Source organism: Protopterus annectens, chromosome 6.part0, assembly GCF_019279795.1.
Source record: "Protopterus annectens isolate FY-2018-M chromosome 6.part0, PAN1.0, whole genome shotgun sequence".
NCBI lineage: Eukaryota > Metazoa > Chordata > Ceratodontiformes > Protopteridae > Protopterus > Protopterus annectens.
This window is the reverse complement of record NC_056737.1, coordinates 642,994,114-643,016,467: the sequence shown is the minus strand read 5'-3', so window position 1 is coordinate 643,016,467 and position 22,354 is coordinate 642,994,114.

Sequence of the window (22,354 nt, the reverse complement as noted above, 5' to 3'; positions counted from 1 at the left end):
GGCATCAGAAAAACTTAGTCTAAGGATCTGAACCTCTTCTACATCATCAACGGAATGGTTTGGAGGATGGAGAGGTACATCTCACAGAAGATACTGCTGCATTGGAACAGACTCCCCATCCACACAAAAAAAACTTCATACCTGTCCATATTCAAGCTCAACTTAGATCTATGAATGGGAAACAGTACATTTACCCCAAGACTTGCCCTAGTACTACTAACAGACAGAGGCAGTTCCTAAATGCTTTATACCATGCATGGGTCCCCTCAAATTTACTGTGGTATGATCCCAGTTATTCATATTAGGGATGCTATACAATTATCAGCCATGGGATGGGTAAAGGCAATCTATAACCAAATGGGACAGGTTATTTTGTGCACAAAAAAGAAAATGGGTAGGCTTAAAATGGCCCACAAGGGCAGCTAGCCTAGTAATAACCTATGAACCTGTTAAAAGAATAAAATACTCAGTAAACGCAAGCAGGGGATCCATGCATGTCAGATAAGATACAATACTTAACAGGCAATCTGAGTACATGTGCACCATTGGTGTCCAAGTAGTTTGGTGTAAAGCTTACTGTAATGGATGAGCTGCTACCAAACTGACAAATGCAGGATCAGCTGCAAAGATGTACACTAACATGTTAAAATACAGATAAAACTTGTATATTTAGGTAAGTGGTTGGATATCAAGTCTGAAAATGTAGTTTCAGCAAATACAGCTTTGGCTGAATGAAGCAGTTTTCCCTAACATGTGTAAACAGAATTCATAAAAAGTGTTTTACTTTGGGGAAGCAAAGTTCCCACACTCCTCTGTCCCCTGTACCCACTGTATAATAAACTTAAGTCACTACATAATGGAGGAAGAGCGTTCACAAGTCTGCAGTGCCCAAACAGGTTCTGATCAAGTATTTTACATAATTACATACAACCAAAAAACTTATGGAAAATATGCAGTTCCATAATTTCAAGACCACCATTTCAGCGCAAACAGTTGTAATATACACGTATCTATATATATAAATGTACACATACACCTCAGGAATGCATTAAGCAGTAAAGTTACACAGGCATACCTAGGGGACTGTGATAGCAGAGGTAAAGCAAATGGACAGGAGGGTACAAGGCCACAAAGTCACATGAGTACAAGTCAAATGTTCCACTGGGAACATGAGAGTGAATGGTTAGATGATATACATAAGTAACAAACAGTACGAATGAACCACAGAAGTTAGCCATGGCACAGTAGATCCAAAAAGCATCCAAATAACAGCACAGTTAGCGTGGAACAGATAACTCCAAAACAGACAAGATCATGAAAATGATTAACAAATGCCAATTTCAGCGATAGCCCAATTTATTAAAAGTTAGCGCTTTCACCTCTCAGGCTTCATCAGACTTCAAAACTATTATAACAATCCTATTTAAATAACAAGCAAACTAAATATATTGGTTCACGTAATAATGCATCATCATAGCAACTTATTAAAACCATTAGAGCTCAAAAAGCTCTATGCTCAATTACAAAAAATATATACAAAATATAAAAATCGTAGAATCAAAATAAATCTGAAAATAAAAACATGCAAAATTGCAACATTCATTAAATATAGTATTAGTCCCTTATTTGTTAACAAACAACTTCCTGCCTTTAAGAACAGGCTTAAGGGAAACCTTATCATTGAGCCCAGGGAAGACATCTGCCCTGAGCCGAATGATCCACCTTACTTCACATTCTTCAGTGAAATTACCTATATCACCTCCACGAGGATTAGAAGTAATACTTTGTAAAACAAAAAAGACAAATGAATGTGTAGGGCCATTTAAAAAACAATGCTTGGCTAGGGCATTCGATTCAGATCCAATACGTATTGAATAAATATGTTCTCTTATGCGTTCACGTAATTTACGATTGGTCTTGCCAACGTAGAACGCCTCACAGATGACACACCTAGCTAAATAAACTAAATTCTCACTCAAACAATTTGTATTAGTATAGAAAGTATACATCAATCCTGTAGCAGGGTGCACAAACTCAGTACTAGTATCAATAAAGGCACATTGTCTACACTGACGACAAGGTATGATATTAACCTGATCTTCCATCTGATCAATAACCGTCCTATTAAGTGGACGATGACACAGGAGCTGTTTTAAATTCTTCTTGTTCTTAAAAGAAAAGTTTGGTTTAGGGCCTACTACTCCTGCTATCCGTTCATCTAATAATAAGGTATTCCAATGCCTCTCTATAATTTGTTTGATCTCAGTCATATCAGAGGTAAAAAACATGGACAACCTCACAAACTGATTCTGTCCATTAGGAGGTGGCAATGCAACACTTAAATCCCTGTCTGAAAAGTACGGACTCGCTCTCGTCACTCTCAGTAAATCTGTCTGAATAATAGCTTGATCTATCTCCCTCTGACTATACTGACATTGTATAAACATGTCCCTGAGGCTGCCCATCTCCCGGTGATAACCTTCATCACTCGGGTTCAGCCTCGAAGCTCTCATACACTGTCCCTTGACTACATTATTAAAAACAAAACGAGGATGCATACTCTTGCGGTGCAGTAGGGTGTTCTTATAACAAATTTTCCTATGTACAGCGGTATTAAGTAAACCACTGTCAAACCTTTCAATCTATACATCTAAAAAAAAAAAATATTACTTTTAGAAAAATTAACAGTGAACTCCAAGAAAGTAGTAAGGGTATTCACCGATGACACAAATTCCAACAAACTAGACTCATCACCTCTCCAAATAAGGAAGAGGTCGTCTACAAAATGCCTATAAAAACCAACCGACAATCTAAATGAATTCAGGGTAAACAACTTCTCCTCCTCCCAACTAGCCATAACTATGTTGGCGTAGCTATTGGCACAAGAGGTGCCCATAGCTGTGCCATCATTCTGTATATACATGTCTCCATTGAACATGAAAACATTATTGCACAGGACAACTTCAAGAAACAAAGCTAAAAGATCAATCTGTTTGCTCCCCATATCCGAATGTCTAGACAAATAGGAATGAGTCATCATCACACCTACATCATTGGGTATAACAGTAAATAGGCTCTTCACGTCTAACGTGATAAGAATATATGACTCCTCAATACCTATATTTTTAATATAACCATAGAGATCCAAAAGAAACTGTTTAGTATCCCTTAAAACGTAAACATTAGAGTCCACAACTGGTCTCAGATAATGTTCTAAATATAGCGAAAAAGGCTCCGTTAACCAACCACGTCCGGAGACAATGGGACGTAGGGGAGGATTCACCAATGACTTATGGACTTTGGGAAGCCCCTGTATAATTGGTATCAAGGGATTAACCACTCTTAAGAACCGGGATAACTCAAGTTCTTTATCATGGCTTCTCACCAAATCATCAAGCATATCATACACATTAAACACTCTCCTGGTTACTCCATCCAAATCAATCCTAGTATAATGGCATTCTTCTTGCAGCATAGCCCCCATATCACGTATATACGTGGAGCTATCCATCAAAACGATGGGTCCTCCCTTATCCGCAAACAATTTAATGTCTAATATAGAATCATTTAAACAACTAGCCGCAGTCGGTATAAATGTATGTCCCTTGTTAAGGACTTGTTCCTCAGATTGACTTAAAACTCTACTTGATAGATTGACTATCAACAATTCTCTACCTGCTCCCACATTTTCTTCAAAGTGGTACCTGAGTGTTCTCCTCCCGACCCCTTGTTTGCGCGCAATGTTCAACTGAAATTAGATTTTGGCAGATGTTTGCGCGCAATGTTCAATTGAAATTAGATTTTGGCAGATGTTTGCGCGCAATGTTCAACTGAAATTAGATTTTGGCAGCAGCATCAGCAATAAGGGACCTCCATCGTTTAAGCCGCAAAGTGTTTATGTCCCTGTCTTACATCCCCTTGTGGATACATTCTCCAAATTGGTAGAGAATGATATACATGGTTTGAATAATGGGACTAGGACACGTTCTAGGAATTTTAACCTTACATTTTTGCAAAAGAAGGCCTTACATAGCCTGATGAATGATGATTCATTGGTAGTTAGACCGGCGGATAAGGGAGGACCCATCGTTTTGATGGATAGCTCCACGTATATACGTGATATGGGGGCTATGCTGCAAGAAGAACACCATTATACTAGGATTGATTTGGATGGAGTAACCAGGAGAGTGTTTAATGTGTATGATATGCTTGATGATTTGGTGAGAAGCCATGATATAGATCTTGAGTTATCCCGGTTCTTAAGAGTGGCTAATCCCTTGATACCAATTATACAGGGGCTTCCCAAAGTCCATAAGTCATTGGTGAATCCTCCTCTACGTCCCATTGTCTCCGGACGTGGTTGGTTAATGGAGCCTTTTTCATTGTATTTAGAACATTATCTGAGACCAGTTGTGGACTCTAATGTTTACGTTTTAAGGGATACTAAACAGTTTCTTTTGGATCTCTATGGTTATATTAAAAATATAGGTATTGAGGAGTCATATATTCTTATCACGTTAGACGTGAAGAGCCTATTTACTGTTATACCCAATGATGTAGGTGTGATGATGACTCATTCCTATTTGTCTAGACATTTGGATATGGGGAGCAAACAGATTGATCTTTTAGCTTTGTTTCTTGAAGTTGTCCTGTGCAATAATGTTTTCATGTTCAATGGAGACATGTATATACAGAATGATGGCATAGCTATGGGCACCTCTTGTGCCAATAGCTACGCCAACATAGTTATGGCTAGTTGGGAGGAGGAGAAGTTGTTTACCCTGGATTCATTTAGATTGTCGGTTGGTTTCTATAGGCGTTTTGTAGACGACCTCTTCCTTATTTGGAGAGGTGATGAGTCTAGTTTGTTGGAATTTGTGTCATCGGTGAATACCCTTACTACTTTCTTGGAGTTCACTGTTAATTTTTCTAAAAGTAATATATTTTTTTTTTTTTTTAGATGTACAGATTGAAATGTTTGACAGTGGTTTACTTAATACCGCTGTACATAGGAAAACTTGTTATAAGAACACCCTACTGCAACGCAAGAGTATGCATCCTCGTTTTGTTTTTAATAATGTAGTCAAGGTACAGTGTATGAGAGCTTCGAGGCTGAACCCGAGTGATGAAGGTTATCAACAGGAGATGGGCAGCCTCAGGGACATGTTTATACAATGTCAGTATAGTCAGAGGGAGATAGATCAAGCTATTATTCAGACAGATTTACTGAGAGTGACGAGAGCGAGTCCGTACTTTTCAGATAGGGATTTAAGTGTTGCATTGCCACCTCCTAATGGTCAGAATCAGTTTGTGAGGTTGTCCATGTTTTTTACCTCTGATATGACTGAGGTCAAACAAATTATAGAGAGGCATTGGAATACCTTATTATTAGATGAACGGATAGCAGGGGTAGTAGGTCCTAAACCAAACTTTTCTTTTAAGAACAAGAAGAATTTAAAATGGCTCCTGTGTCATCGTCCACTTAATAGGACGGTTATTGATCAGATGGAAGATAAGGTTAATACCACACCTTGTCATCAGTGTAGACAATGTGCCTTTATTGATACTAGTACTGAGTTCGTGCACCCTGCTACAGGATTGATGTATACTTTCTATACTAATACAAATTGTTTGAGTGAGAATTTAGTTTATTTAGCTAGGTGTGTCATCTGTGAGGTGTTCTACGTTGGCAAGACCAATCGTAAATTACGTGAACGCATAAGAGAACATATTTATTCAATACGTATTGGATCTGAATCGAATGCCCTAGCCAAGCATTGTTTTTTAAATGGCCCTACACATTCATTTGTCTTTTTTGTTTTACAAAGTATTACTTCTAATCCTCATGGAGGTGATATAGGTAATTTCACTGAAGAATGTGAAGTAAGGTGGATCATTCGGCTCAGGGCAGATGTTTTCCCTGGGCTCAATGATAAGGTTTCCCTTAAGCCTGTTCTTAAAGGCAGGAAGTTGTTTGTTAACAAATAAGGGACTAATACTATATTTAATGAATGTTGCAATTTTGCACATGTTTTTATTTTCAGATTTATTTTTATTCTATGATTTTTATATTTTGTATATATTTTTTGTAATTGAGCATAGAGCTTTTTGAGCTCTAATGGTTTTAATAAGTTGCTATGATGATGCGTTATTATGTGAACCAATATATTTAGTTTGCTTGTTATTTAAATAGGATTGTTATAATAGTTTTGAAGTCTGATGAAGCCTGAGAGGTGAAAGCGCTAACTTTTAATAAATTGGACTATCGCTGAAATTGGCGTTTGTGAATCATTTTCATGATCTTGTCTGTTTTGGAGTTATCTGTTCCATGCTGACTGTGCTGTTATTTGGATGCTTTTTGGATCTACTGTGCCGTGGCCAACTTCTGTGGTTCATTCGTACTGTTTGTGATTTATTGTTTTTTTACCACAGAAGTTTTTGCCGGTTGGTGGTGCGTCTTTACTATTGATATACATAAGTAACTAGCAAAGCCTGATAGCAGTATGCCTCTAGCAAGAATATTACTCTGACCAGCAAACTCCACACAGCAATGTTCCTCTGCTCCTGCGCACTGCTCCCTTATTCTAGACAGTTAACTCTTGACTATTACTGTAGCAACAGCGATGGGGAAAAAATTGTAGTAGTGACTCTAGCGAGGGGAGGAGGGAAGCAATGTGACAAAGCAAAGCATGAGCACTCCCAAGTCAAGAGCATGGAGGGACTGACAGCCAAAAGCACATCTGGAGTTAGAGACTTTAAGAGTGTTATTAGAACACCCAACTAGACACTCTAATATTTGCACTCTGTGGGTACCTTCCATGGTGGTGCAGCAGTAGCGTTGTTGCCTCACAGCAAGAGGCTCTCCCGTTTGATTCTCGGCTTGGGTTAGGAGTGCATTTTGTGTGGAGTCTGCATGTCCTCCCCACGGTTGCGTGGGCATTCGAAAGACATGCGTTGAATGGGCATGTCTTCGTTGAAGGTTGGGCGTCGGGTTGGCAACTCGACATCATAAAAACCAACTGTCAATCATTAGCTGGAGTTCCGCTGTGGCAACCCCTAACTGGGAAAAGCCGAAAGACAAACAAACAAGTCTGTCCTCCCAGTCTGAAAACAGTCAACAAAATCCAACAGCAGCAAGACAGGATGGCTCACAGATATCCTAGTTAGATTATGTCATCACCTGGAGCTGTAACTGAAACCTGAGGAGGCAGTTGTTTGACAGATAACAGTGATTCTTAACTTATACAAGAGCTATATCCTCTCAGTATTGCCCTTGGAAGTTCAATCTTTTTCAATGGAAATCTGTAGTGATATGGCCAACTGTGAAGGATACACACCATTGTTCTGTTAAGCAGGTTTCTGGAACTTTGAATATAAGCTCTAATTTACACACAGTCTGTCACTACTTATTCATTCTGGGTATGTCCTGTGCCTAGCATTTAGGGCCTTCTTTTAAAGGTTCACTGCTCACCAATGCTTTTGTTCATCACCAAGCTCTGGCCATGAATGCATTATTCTGAATTAAGAAAAAGCCTGTAATTTAAAGCAGCTAGCCAACACACCTGTAAAAATAATAAAATATGACTGTTCAAAACACATAACTATTAGAGATGATAATAAAGCGTAAAACTTGTTAAAAAAATTTCACTTGCAATACTTGTGATGCTGTACAACGTTTGATTCTTACCTTGTAGGGAAATTGTCTAGGCTTAAAATAGACCATGAGGGCAGCTAGTCTATTACTAATTAACAGAATTAGTGAAAAAGAAAAGCGGATAACATAGGTTTTTAAAAAGGAGAGCTGACAGCATGGGTTTTTAAACATAATTATGTCAAAGCACAATGCCCCCTTCTTTCCCAAATTTTTTGAATAAGTTCATACCACATTCTGTCACAAATTATTTGAATATGGGGCCAAGCTTTATCATACTAATCACTTTTTAGCATTTCCAAAGACCAACAATATGAACGTCTAGTCTGCTTGACACTGCTGCCAGATCCAATGTCAAAACTGTCAACCATTTGCTAACATTTGATGACACCTGTACCTGTTTTTTTTTTTTACTTTTCTAGTTATGTATTAAGCACTGATTTTACCATGTGTACCTTGTTTTATGCTACATAGAGCTGCTCTAAAGTTTGTCGTCATCTTATATTTTTGTAGACCCAAGTCAAGACTGAACTACAAGACATTAGTGTACCAGTCATATTTTAGTATTAACAAAGGCTATCACCTCTATCAACATCTTGTTTGTTTCAGTTACCAGAACTACTGTAGCTTTTAGTAGCATCTGTGTCTTTTTTAAGGTTCATGTTTTCACGGTTTGGTCAGCATTCATTTAACTGTTACTTACTGATTGCGTCATTCTGTTGTTTTTTGACCTGGATGTTCATAGGTTCATACTAGGCTATCTGCCCTAGGGCATTTATAAGCCTAGCCAGAGTGTGTTTGGCTTTCACCACCCATTTTAAATTAATTTTGCTATGCCCTTTTTCGAGGTTAGTATACTGTGCCTCTGTCTAACAGTGACACAGAAGTGATACCTGGGGTAAACCTACGATCTCCCATCCACTCATCAAGATTCCTCTTGAAGAGAGTCAATGAGGGACTCTGCCTAACCTGGACTGGGATTTTATTCCAGAGTGAAGGGAGCCTCTGGGTTATGAATCTGTCCCTCCAGCATGTCCTATTTATTTCAGTGCTGAGGTTCAAGTCTCTCGAGCGCGTAGCTCGATGGGATTTGGATTTTCTGAGGTGCAGCATGTCCATTAATTCCGGGTTGGACATGGCTTTATACATCAGGTATAGATCGCCTCTGAGCAGGCGGTATGCCACTGAGTAGAGCTGGAGTTTCTTTAACCAGGCAGCATATGGTATCTGTTTGAGCCCTTTGATCCTCTTGGTGAGGTACTTTTGGGGTCTTTCCAGTTGCTGCAGGTGTCTGGTAAGGTACATCCCAAAAGGGGCATTGTACTCAATTATGGGCCTGATGAGGGATGAGTAAAGAGGCACGATGACCTCCCCTGATCTAGATGTGAATCCCTTCATGATTAAGTGGGCTATATAAAATGTTTTTCTAACCACTTTGGCCACGTGGTTGTCATATGAGAGATTGCTATCAACTTGGGTCCCCAGGTCCCTAATTACTTTTTCTGTACTTAATGGATTACCACCTATGTGGTAATTTGTGGGCACTTTGTTTTTGCCAAAGGGGATGACTATACACTTTTTGGCATTTAGCTTGAGGCCATGGCTCTGGCACCAGTTGTCTGTTTCTATGAGGCCCTTTTGGAGGATGCTTGTGTCAGCTGGAGAGCCGATTATGGCGCCCAGTTTGCAGTCATCTGCAAACTTGGTCAGCCACAGTCCTTCCGTGTTGGCCTGTACCTCAGAGAAATATATACCGAACAAGAGATGTCCCAGGACTGAGCCTTGTGGGATGCCACTTGTAACTGGTTTGGAGTCTAACATGGCTCCAGCAATTCTAACCATGTGGGTTCTGTCCTTGAGCCAGTTTGCAACCCATTTAGTGACATAGGGGTTTATATTTAAGCTGGTGAGCTTATCTATAATGCCCGAGTGGGGTATTATATCGAAGGCTTTTGCGAGGTCCAGGTAGGCTGTGTGGACCACCTTCCCCTCGTCAATGGCCTTGGCGACTGTTTCAAAGAAATCAACCAGGTTTAAGAGGCAGGATCTGCCCTTAACAAAGCCGAACTGGGTAGGATCCAGTGTCTGTAGGTCCCCAATATCTTTATTTATGAGGTCCATGATGATCCTTTCCATAGCTTTGCAGACCAAGCTAGTCAGGCTTATGGGGCAATAGTTTCCAGGATCCGTTGAGGCACCACATTTGTGGAGAGGGACCACTGTTGCTGTACGTCACTCTTTGGGTACATATCTTGTAGTAAGGCTGAGATTGAACAGTAGTTTTATGTTTGAGTTTAGCTCTTCTTGGAGTTCATGTAGGACGCAGCCCGGGACACCATCTGGTCCCATTGATGCTGTGTTTTTTGCTTTGGAGAGGGCGGCTCTTACCTGAGCATCTGAGATGTCAGGGGGGCAGCACTCTGCTGGGATAGATATTTGCCCTTTTGGTGGGGAGAAGTTTGCACTGAACCTGTCAGCTAGGATGTTGGCAATATCTGTGGGTTCGGTGTATTTTTTGTCATGTTGGACTAATTCTGAGCATATCTGGGAATTCCCACCCAGGTTCCTAACATAACTAAAGAAAGCCTTGTGATTATCCTTAGTGTCCTGTGCAATTTGTCTCTTGAAGCTGGCCTTAGACGATTTTATGAGTGCCCGTAGTTTTTTGCTAATACTGATCAGAGATGCCTTCCCTTTTTGGGATTTTGCTCTATCATGTAGTAGCTTCCTCCTTCTATTGTATAGTTTGTTTATGGCTGGGGTCCACCAGACAGGATGTCTGCCTTTGGAGGATTGGGTCTTGGTTTTATTTGGGATTGCATGATCCATGCATTCCTGAAGGTGTTTATAGAATGCGTTTATAAAGGAGTCTGCCATCTGGGCCGTATTTTCCACAGGCCTGGGGGCTTTGAAGGATTCCACCTCAGTTTTGAGGAGTGTGAAATTTGCTTTAGAGAAGTTTTTCACTGTGGTTTTCTGGGCAGGGGGTGGGGTCGGGATGTGAATATCCAGTGAGATTAGTTTATGGTCTGATCTTACCAGTGAGGGATACACTTCTGGTCTGGAGCATAGAGTCCCCATGTTGGTAATGATCAGGTCCAGTATGTTTTCCCCTCTTGTGGAAGTGGTAACAAGTTGTTCCATAGCATTTGAGTTTATAAATTCTAGGAACCTTTGGGCTAGGGTGTTGGAGCTAGAGTAATGCTCCCAGTCTATGTTTGGGTAGTTGAAGTCGCCCAATATAATGGTGTTTGGAGAGACCTTCATATTTTCCAGTGTTCTCAGGAAGGCCGAGTGGGGTTCCTGGGCTTGGGAGGGTGGTCTCTAGCAGGCTATAAACTGGAAGGCAGTTTTACCCACTGTTAGTTGTACATGGATAGTTTCTGATGCTTCGTGCTGTGCCACCAACCTGGAGGTGTGGGTATCTTTGACGAATATTGATACTCCCCCTCCTTTTGTGGTTCGGTCCAAGTTTTGGGGCCGAAAAGCCTGGTATGAGGTATAACCTGGTAGTGCTGGGGTGCTCTCGGGAGCCTTGAACCAGGTTTCTGTTACTGCACAGATATCGATGTTCTTCATGCTAAGGAGAGTTTCGAGTGTGTGCATCTTGAGGTTTAGACTTCTGGCGTTGAGTAGCATTACTCTTAGTTTCTTATCCCTTGTGATACCTATGGAGGTGGGTTTGTCTTTTGAGCCTTGCCTAAAAAAGGCACTATGGGGGTAGCAAGAGCCTTTGCCAATATCTGAAAGCCCAGGGGTGACAGGTGCAAGCCGTCCCTAGCGAAGCATCGTGGCTTGTCGAGCATGTCATCCCAGGCTGACAGGCATTGGATCCCCTTTGAATGACACCAATACTTAAGCCAATTGTTGAAATTGATCATCTTGTCTTCATATTGTGGCATCATTCTTGGTGAGGGTAAGATGCTACTCAAGGTCAGGGTCATACCGGCCTGGGCTTCATGCTCAGAGAGCACCTCTATGTCTCTTTTCATGTAGTCCAGGGAGGTATGTCTCAGGTCATTCACACCAGCATGGACAATGACTGAGTCATATTTGTACTTGCTTTGGAGTGACCTGAGTGCTTGTGTTATGTGGTGGATCCTAGCGCCCGACAGGCAGCTCACCATGACCTTCTCATTGTTCAGCCTGGTGAGCAGGACATCAGTGTGCCTGACGATAGAGTCACCTATTACAAGTGTATCAGCTGTGTTGTTTAGCCTTAAGGGCTGTGACTGTTCGGCACACTGGCTTTGTGAGCTATGTGTTGCACATGTTTTGTTTTGGGGTAGCGATTGCTTGGGTGTCTGCTTTGGAGTTCTCTGCTGCTTAGGCAGATTTTTATTTAGAGCCTCCGAGTATGTTTTTGTGTGTTTATGTGTTTGGTTTGCTGTTGTGGTAGGTCTATGTAAGATTGGAATTGTAGTGAGTGTGGTTTCCTTCTCCTCCTGACTGGTTATGCCAGTACTGAGTTGAGAGAGCTTAGCCTCCAGTTTGGCTATATGGTTGCATCTCTCACATGTGTTGGAATTTGTTGGGATGAGGAGAGGGTTGTCTGTGTACATGAGGCAGTTGTAACATTGCCTCAAGATTCCCAGATTCACCAGCTGGACCGGAGAGGAGATTGACAACTGACCTTTGGACATGCTAGAATAGTATTGGGAATTCCTTTATAATTGAAAAAAAGGGCCAATGGGGATCAAGGTACTCAAGGGGAGTTTGTGAGGGTGTAGTGCTTTTAATTTTTTAGTGCTGACTTAGTGAGCAAGTGCCAGGTAACTTAAATGCAATGTGTTACAGGTAACTTAAATGCAAAAACGGCAAACAGTAACTTTTTTTCAAGTGAAACAAGGAAATAAGTACAGTAAGCAATGCAGATAACACTAGGGATCCACAGAAGTGCTGAAAAGCCGCGTTTTAGGTGGAATTAGCATTTCAGGGAAATAACAAGCAAACAAACAACAAGCATACAAACAAAACTAGATTCAGCAGGCCTGGATCTAGTCTATGCTACAGCAAACAAGGTGTACCAATTTCAGTAAGAAGCAGTTCAAATATGCAGGCACTATAAGCCTTTAACCAGAAATTCCCAGCTCAGAAGGGCAGAGTCCAGCCTCTCCTCCCACAAGAGTGCAGACCACGAACCCTCTTAATGTAAAATAACTGGCCTGAAGCCCAAGTGCTTAAACCAGAACTAATACACTTTTAGAATAACAGACACTGAGCCCTCAATCAGCAGTTCCCAACTTAGAAGGATGCAAGCTGCCTGTCCTGCCACCACAGTGCAGGCCACAAACCTTCATAATGTAAAACAACTGGTCTGAAGCCCAAGTGCTTAATCCAAAAGACTTAGCATGATAGCTACACTTTAATCAAGTTACTACCAAGCAGTAATAAATACAATTGAATACTTTAATGAATGCCTGGATTAGTGCTCAAGTTATACAAACAAAGCTAGATTCAGCAGGCCTGGATCTAGTCTATGCTACAGCAAACAAGGTGTACCAGTTTCAGTAAAAAGCAGTTCAAATATACAGGCACTATAAGCCTTTAACCGGAAATTATTAAGAATGTACCTTGCTTTAACTTACAGCTCAAATTCTACAGTTCTGTAATGCTAACGGTACATAGCAAAGGTGTGCAAAAAAAAGTTCAGGTGTTAGTGTTTTAGAACAGAACTTACTATCACAGAACAACACTATATTGTTAAAATGTGAGTTCCAGCTCATAAAATGCAATGCAGAACAGTACCTTCAGACCAGTCAGAAAAAATTTGCAAACAAAAGGTTGCTTTTTAGCAACACAGAGACAGTCATGTACTCATGCACATTTGCAATCAGATACACACATTTTCTGACTGCTATCTAGTCATTTAATCTGCAGTCCAATACCTGTATTCATTGACTACTATCTAGTGTTTTCTATAAATACAATGTATGAAATATTCCACAATAAACAAACAAACAAAACATCTACATGTTTTATGAAAAACAAGAAACATTCTTTAAAATTACAAAACCATGAATAAAAACTCAAAAATGAAACAAAGAAGGAAAAAATGAAAAAAGCTAGTAGGCCACTTGCTAAGCCCAATAATGCCCTCCAGGCCATGTGGTACTGGGAAATAACTCAGTATCCTAAAGACTTCATCATGGAGATGTTCATCTAGCCTTTAACGCCATGAAAGATCCAACCCTATTTGATCTCCTCTTCCTTCGCAAAACTAATGGTACATCAAATACTCAGTTAAAGGAATGAAACCTACATCAGTAGATAAATAAGACACGTTGACAGGATGCATTCATATCACGACATATCCCTCACACCTGGAACAAACTTCCACAACATGTCAAGCAAAGTATCACCTTCGCCACCTGGAAGGTAAAACTGGAACTGATAGGCAGCCTCAAATTCTCTCACAGTCCATCTTCCCTTACCCTCCTTGAGGCTAGAGAGAGATTTTGAATGGATTTTTAGCTAGGCTTGAAATGCTCTGCAGACCGACTGCCTGGTACTTACCTATGAATTTATTGGCATTTCCTTACTAAAACATCTAGCTGGTGTTCTTGGCCTTTAACACCAGCACCATTTTGCCATGACCCTGAGCACTCACGGCACCAAACATTTTCAAATGATTTGATTTAAATTGAGCAGATCACTATACATTATACAGTGTTACATAACACTAACGTTGGAGCTATTTGAAATTGTTTGCTGTTACAGAAAGCATGCAAAAATGACATTTGGCTTTAAAGTCTAACAAAGAATAGAAGAAAAATGTTTTCAAGCATCTGAGTTTCAAAGATCAAGAAGCCAGACAAACCAGCAATATCAATATATTTTGCATTAAGTAATCTTAAAGTGGGTTTCTGCTTTAAACAAAAACAGCAAAAAAGTAAACAAATTCCCTTTATCAAACTGCATTTCCTTTAAACCATAAATAAAGGTTTATCACAGCAAATACACTTCCAGCATAATACAATTAGTTTAAATGTCCATAAATACTGGGCAGTGCGTTAGTGTTTGCTGTACAAAACACAATCAATAAAAGCGCTTCAAGTGTTTGCATTAGAAAATGTTAGTAATGAAAACATGTGACGCTCTTCTTAAAAGATACAACACTTTCACAAACTTTACAACTGTAGAGTTCCTTCATATGTTTATATAAAACGGATCGCTTGACATCTATGATGTGTATACTAAGTTTTGACATATGCACCTTACATGCAATAAAATGCCACACGGACAGCACAATGAACACTGCCTGTCAGAGAAGATCCTTTAAAGGATAAACCTGTCTGGCAACCAAGCAACTTAACAAAATTGCCGGTTACTTCCAACTCATAAGGAAACAACATGTTTGTCCGTGCATACCATAAAACAGAACTGATTATAGCGGTTGTGATAATATGAATTGCTGATTGGGGAGGTCATCAGTAAAAAAGAGACAGCGACACAGAACAGATTACTCACCTACCTTCCATTCTTAATATTGCCACACAAGTAAATGTCATTAGTTTTTGCGGTTCGATTGCCTTTGCCCCTTCTGTTTAGCTAAAAACAAATTAACACATAAACAGAGAAAACTGAATAAAAATAAATAATTCACCAGCGAAAATATGATGTACCTACTCTATGAAGATTACAAGATGCCACAAGGAGGTAAATGCAGGAAAGCAGTAAATCGAACAGCAGCGACCTGGGAACACAAAGTTTAAGCAGAGTTGAGATTAGGATGCAAAACACCATTGCAACCGAAGATATACAGGATGTCTCCAGCTATATGATACTGTGGGTGGGATTTGGGATGACGCTATAAAATGGGTGTTGCTTTGTTTTGATTTAGAGTGGACCCGAATTTTAAACTCAGGCATTGTCCCTTTAAGACCTAATTCCTGCTCTTTCTGTGTCTTTTTAGATCAAGGCCTATCCCTGGCAAAAAACATATCTTATCCTAATAGAGATAATTTAAAATACCTAGTTAAATTCTTCTGCATATAATTCTAAAGCATCCTACCTAAGGCAGGCAACAAGTATTGTTTAAACTATGAGCATTGCTAAACTGCTGAAATTTGAAGTATGTATTTGTGTAACAATTACTTCATAGTTACTAATGAAGTCTTGTACATAAAGTCTAAAATATCTTATCTAATGCTTGTAGCATGTTTTTTTTTTTGTATAAACTGTGAAGATTCCTGAACTGTTTAAAATTTGTAGTATTTAACTGTATAACAACTAGTACCTGTATGTTAGTAGTCTAGTAATCTCTTGGAGCTTATCTCCCCGGGACTCTACTGAAAATGGACATAAATCCAGTTAGACTGTCCCAGTCAACAAATGTAAAATAAAATAAATAAATAAAATAAAATTACAATGGTGTTGAATTTATAAATGTAATTGATCATGTAATTTGGTTAGAAATATCTATCAGACTTAATTAGATTTTTTTATATTTGACATCTAATAAAGTTATGTTTGCTGGTAATGAAAGCACTTCCACTGTGGTTTTAATAAATTCCTTCTTTGGAGACCATCAGAGTTTCAGTCTGCTTTTATTTTAGAGGTACTTGGCCTTTCACCTGGTCAAATGAGTCTAGCCAGTTGATTCAACAAACACAGAGTCATCATTGCAGGTAATTTGAATTTACACAATACTAACCAGTAAGGACAGTCTAACAGGAAGTGTACAAGGCATCAGTGATCTTCTTTAGGAATGTCCTAATACTACATGGTGAATGATAAAAGAGCTGAAACTCACAGCTTGTTTCTGTTCCCATAGCATACTCAAATGTGTTAGCCTTTCTCAAGCATAATGGAGAGTAAGAACAGATTGTAACCCTTCCTACATCTTGTCTGACCTATGGTGCTGAATGACAAGGAAGCCTGGAAGTACTGCAACTGAAATGGAATGAAATACTTTACCCAACTTGATTTCCACAATGAATGGTCAGCAACATGCAGCAGATCAAAGATAACCTTGCTTGTTGTTGAATGACCAAACATCAGTATTAAGTACCCACAAGGGTGAAAACGTTTCTCAACATCTATCAAAAATGGACCTTCTCTAGATATCTTATTGAGGACAGAAATTCTGTCAATGTAATATTTTACCTTAGGGTGCCGTCTGGTCATCAAAACACCCATTGCTCTTTGATGGCCAGCACTCCTCATACTTGCATGTTTATGACACCCTCTACAATGCTATCTTAAATATAATGTGTTTGACAGGAATGAGAATTGCCTGCAAGATGCCCATGTGTATAGATGGGAGAAAGTGCTAGACAGTTGTCCCATGAATAACAAATTACATCTTGGCAAATAAGATGAACTATAATAAAATACGAAGAGTATAATGTACTGTGACAGCAATCTGCCAATGATACGTTATTAAAACAAAAGCTGAGACAAATATGAAGGTGGTTGAGTACTTAACTGGTACTCCCTAGCATGAACTAAGCCCCTTGATGAAACAACATGGACTTAGTTTAAGCAAGGAATACTACAGTGTTTGAATATCAGTGAAATATGCCAAGTTAGGTGAAACACAGGAAGGACGCGCAAGTCTTCAGAAACAGCAATACTTCAAATAATACGACCAGAGTCAGCAAAAAGGCTCTCATAATATTATCATAAGTAGCAAGTAATCATCACCGATTGTCAGAGTATTATTATCAGCTTTCAGACTAAGAAGGAAGGTTTGATTCTACTTACACATGAAACCACACCAAATAGGCAGAAAATAAACCGTATAACTGTCCACAAAATTATATATATATAATATAAAGTAGATTAAACTCCTTATGGAATTCATTCAGAAATCAGCTAAATAATGCCCAACAGCCCCCAATAACAAGCATAGGTCTAAAAATCCCACCAAGCAGACAATCAAAAATAATTAACAAAGATCAGGTTGGGTTAAACACAACTCAGTGCATTTAGTGTTTGTTAAGGACATTTACATAAAGTCCTGAGTTCTGTGCCTATCTAGGTCTCCTCTAAATTCCACAGATGATAAAAAACACAGAGCACAGGAAAGTAAAACATACATTAACTGTCCATGCAGCATCCTATGCAGCTTTGTGGGACAGTAGAGACATGTAGACTCATTGGACCAGCAAAACCACATCAAAAAAGCTGGAGTTCCAATTAATGTGACTGAAAATTGTCAAAACAGCCTTTGGAATTCAACATTAACAAAAAGGGTTAAAATGATTCCAGACTGTAAAAGTAAGCACCATAACATTGTGATGTGACGGTAGTTATCCAAATGCTGCAATCTTGTCTTCATAACATCATAACCTCAGTCATTGTATACATCATACCTTATTACATATATTTGTGTGCCTTGGACGCATAAAAAGCAAATTTGCAACTGGTGGATTACAATCCAGTGCAGTACATTGTTGTGCTGTCTTTGTTTATTAACTGTATTGCTTGTCTCTGCTGTGTACAATGAACCTTATATGCAATTGTTGAATAACAGACATTGCAGTGTCTGTTATTCTAAAAGTGTATTAATTCTGGTTTAAGCACTTGGGCTTTCAGGCCAGTTATTTTACATTAAGAGGGTTCGTGGTCTGCACTCTTGTGGGAGGAGAGGCTGGACTCTGCCCTTCTGAGCTGGGAATTTCTGGTTAAAGGCTTATAGTGCATGCATATCTGAACTGCTTCTTACTAAAGTTGGTGCGCCTTGTTTGCTGTGGCATAGACTGGATTCGGGCCTGCTGGATCTAGCTTTGTTTGTGTAACTTGAGCACTAATCCAGACATTCTCTAAAGTATTCAATTGTATTTATTACTGCTTGGTTGTAACTTGATTAAAGTGTAGCTATCATTCTAAGTCTTTTGGATTAAGCACTTGGGCTTCAGACCAGTTGTTTTACATTAGGAAGGTTTGTGGCAAGCACTGTGGTGGCAGGACAGGTAGCTTTCATCCTTCTAAGTTGGGAACTGCTGATTGAGAGCCCAGTGTCCAAGCGTATTAGTTCTGGTTTAAGCACTTGGGCTTCAGGCCAGTTATTTTACATTAAGAAGGTTCGTGGTCTGCACTCTTGTGGGAGAAGAGGCTGGACTCTGCCCTTCTGAGCTGGGAATTTCTGGTTAAAGGTTTATAGTGCCTGAATATTTGAACTGTATCTTACTGAAATTGGTGCACCTTGCTTGCTGTAGCATAGACTAGATCCAGGCCTGCTGAATCTAGCTTTGTTTATATGCTTGTTGTTTGTTTGCTTGTTATTTCCCTGGAACGCTAATTCCACCTAATCTGCTTCTCAGCTTCTGTGGATCACTAGTGATATCTGCATTGCTTACTGTACTTATTTCCTTGTTTCACTTGAAAGAAAGTTACTGTTTGTCGTTTTTGCATTTAGTTACTTGTAACACATTGCACTCAAGTTACCTGGCACTTGCTCACTAAAGCAATTATATAAGTCAGCACTAAAAATTAAAAGCACTACACCCTCACTCCCCACTGGCCCTTGTTTTCAATTATTAAGGAATTCCCAATATTATTCTAGCATGTCCAAAGGTCAGTTGTCAATCTCCTCTCCGGTCCAGCTGGTGAATCTGGGAATCTTGAGGCAATGTTATAACTGCCTCATGTACACAGACAACCCTCTCCTCCTCCCACATAACACAAATACTTGCGAGAGATGCAGCTATTTAGCCAAACTGGAGGCTGAGCTCTCTCAACTCAAGACTGGCAAGACCAGACAGGAGGAGAAGGCAACTACACACACCACAAAACCAGCCTCACATAATGCTACCACACCACTGAATCAAACACATAAACACACAAAGACATACTCGGAGGCTCTGAGTAAACATTTACCTAAACAGCAGAGGCCTCCAAAGCAGACACCCAAACAACTGCTACCTCAAGACACCCCACAAGCAACACATAAACCACAAAATCAGTGTGCAAAGCAGTCACAGCCCTTAAGGCCAAATACAACACCAAACATACTTGTCATAGGTGACTCCATAGTCAGACACACTGACGTCCCACTCACCAGGCTGAACAAGGAGAGGGTCACAGTAAGCTGCCTATCGGGCGCTAGAAACCACCACATAACACAAGCACTCGGGTCACTCCAAGGCAAGTACAAATATGACACAGTCATTGTCCATGCTGGTGTGAATGACCTGAGACGTACCTCCCTGGACTACATGAAAAGAGACATAGAGGAGCTCTCTGATTATGTAGCCCAGGCAGGTATGACCCTGACCCTGAGCAGTATCCTTCCTTCACCAAGAATGATGCCACAATATAGAGACAAGATGATCAGCTTTAACAATTGGCTTAATGTCTGGTGTCATTCAAAGGGGATCCAGTGTCTGTCTGCCTGGGATGACATGCTTGACAAGCCATGCTGCTTCGCAAGGGACAGCTTGCACCTGTCACCCCTGGGATTCCGGATATTGGCTAAAGGCTCTTGCCACCCCATAGTGCCTTTTTTAGGCAAGGCTCAAATTCTAAACCTACCACCCCAGAAAACAAAAATGGGAAGAAACTGAGGGTAATGCTGCTCAATGCCAGAAGTCTAAATCTTCTCAGTATGGAGAACATCGATGTCTGTGCTGTAACTGAAACCTGGTTCAAGGCTCCTGAGAGTACCCCGGCACTTTTAGGTTTTACCTCATATCATGCATTCCGGCCCCAAAACCCGGACCACACCACAAAAGGGGGGGTGTATACATATTCATAAAGGATACCCACACCTCCAGGTTGGTGGCAACGCACGAAACTTCGGAAACCATCCAGGTGCAACTAACCATAGGCAAAACTGCTCTACAAATTGTAGCATGCTACAGGCCACCCTCTCAAACTCAGGAACCCCACACAGCCTTCCTGAAGACACTGGAGGGTATAAATGTATCTCCAAACACCATCATATTGGGTGACTTCAACTACCCGAATATAGACTGGGAACATTACTCAAGCCCTAACTTTCTAGCCCAACGGTTCCTGGAGTTCATAAATTCAAATGCCATGGAACAGCTAGTCACTGTTCCCACGAGAGGAGAAAATATACTAGATCTCATTATCACAAACATGGGGACAAAATGCTACACACCGGAAGTATATCCCTCATTGGTGAGATCTGATCATAAACTAATCTCACTGGAAATCCACATCCTGCCCCACCCCAAACAAAAAGACCACAGTGAAGAACTTCTCTAAAGCAAACTTCACACTACTCAAGACTGGTGTGGTATCCTTCAAGGCCCCTGAGCCAGTGGAAACCACAACCCAAGCTAGGAAGCCCTTACAAATGCCTTCTATGAACACCTCCAGGACTGCATGGATAAGGCAATCCCAAATAAAACCAAGACTCTTTCCACAAAGGGCAAACGTCCAGTCTGGTGGACCCCAGCCATTAACAAACTTTACAATAAGAGGAGAAAGCTATTACATGATAGAACAAAATCCATAAAAGGGAAGTCACCCCTGATCATTATTGGTAAAAAATACGAGCACTCATAAAATCAACTAAGGCCAATTTTGAGAGAAAAATTGCCATGGATTCAAAGGACAATCATAAGGCCTTTTTCAGCTATGTTAGGAACCTGGGTGGAAACTCTCAGATATGCTCAGAATTAGTCCAAAATGATACAAAAATCACTGAACCCACAGACATTGCCAACATACTGGCAGACAGGTTCAGTGCAAACTTCACCCCTCTCCCCTAAAGGAGAGATAACTATCCCAGCGGAGTGTAGCCTCCCAGACATCTCAAATGCGCAGGTGAAAGCTGCTCTCTCTAAAGCTAAAAACACAGCATCAATGGGACCGGATGGTGTCCCCGGCTGTGTGCTACATGAGCTAAATGAGGAATTAAACCCGCACATAAGGCAGCTGTTTAATCTCAGCCTTACCACAGGATACGTGCCCAAGGAGTGGCGTACGGCAACTGTGGTCCCACTCCACAAAGGCGGTGCCTCTACGGACCCTGGTAATTACCGCCCCATAAGCTTAACAAGTCTAGTCTGCAAAGCTATGGAGAGGATCATAATGGACCTCATAAACAAAGATATAGGGGGCTTGCAGACATTGGACCCGACCCAGTTTGGCTTCGTCAAGGGCAGATCATGCCTTTTCAACTTGGTCGACTTATTCTAAACAGTCACCAAGGCCATTGATGAGGAAAGGCAGTCCATACAGCCTACCTTGACCTTGCAAAGGCTTCGACACAATACCCCACTCGGGTATTGTAGAAAAACTTACCAGCTTAAATGTAAACCCATATGTCACAAGATGGGTTGCAAACTGGCTTAAGGACAGAACCCACAGGGTTAGAGTTGCTGGCGCTATGTCAGACTCCAAGCCGGTCACAAGTGGTGTCCCACAGGGCTCGGTCCTTGGCCCCCTATTGTTCGGCATCTACTTCTCAGAAGTACAGGCCAACATGGGAGAACTTTGGCTGACAAAGTTTGCAGACGACTGCAAACTGGGCGCCATAGTGGAAAGTGCATCGGACACGGATATCCTTCAGAAGGGACTCATGGAAACAGATAGCTGGTGCCAGAGCCATGGCCTGAAGTTAAGCGCCAAAAAATGTATAGTCATACCCTTCGGGAAAAACAAGGTAACCCCAAGCTACCATATAGGTGGCAATCCACTAAGCACAGAAGAGGTTATCAGGGACCTGGGGACCCAGGTTGACAGTGGCCTTTCTTTTGACACTCACGTTGTTAAAGTGGTTAG